This window comes from Buceros rhinoceros, unplaced genomic scaffold (genome assembly GCF_000710305.1).
Source record: "Buceros rhinoceros silvestris isolate BGI_N320 unplaced genomic scaffold, ASM71030v1 scaffold32478, whole genome shotgun sequence".
NCBI lineage: Eukaryota > Metazoa > Chordata > Aves > Bucerotiformes > Bucerotidae > Buceros > Buceros rhinoceros.
In genome coordinates this window covers 1-288 of record NW_010425714.1, presented here as the reverse complement: position 1 = coordinate 288, position 288 = coordinate 1, and positions in this window count along the sequence as shown.

Sequence of the window (288 nt, the reverse complement as noted above, 5' to 3'; positions counted from 1 at the left end):
GTGCGCGTGTGAAGCCGACCCCCGCGTCCGAGTGCTGAAAACGGGTGCGTGTCTGCGGCCGGTCAGGCACGTCCCGCCTGGAGGGGTGCTACCCGCACAGAGCACAGCCCGCACAGCAACGGGGACGGTTTGCGCCGGTTTCCCGCTCCCTGCTAGTTCGCCACTCTCACACGTCCAACAACGTGTGCGTACCCGCGTACCCGTGTGCCCTGTCGAGCCCTCTCCTCGCCCCAGCAGAAGCCCGCGGGGAACGCCGCCCGGCCCAGCCCGCCGCGGAGGCGGGAGGGC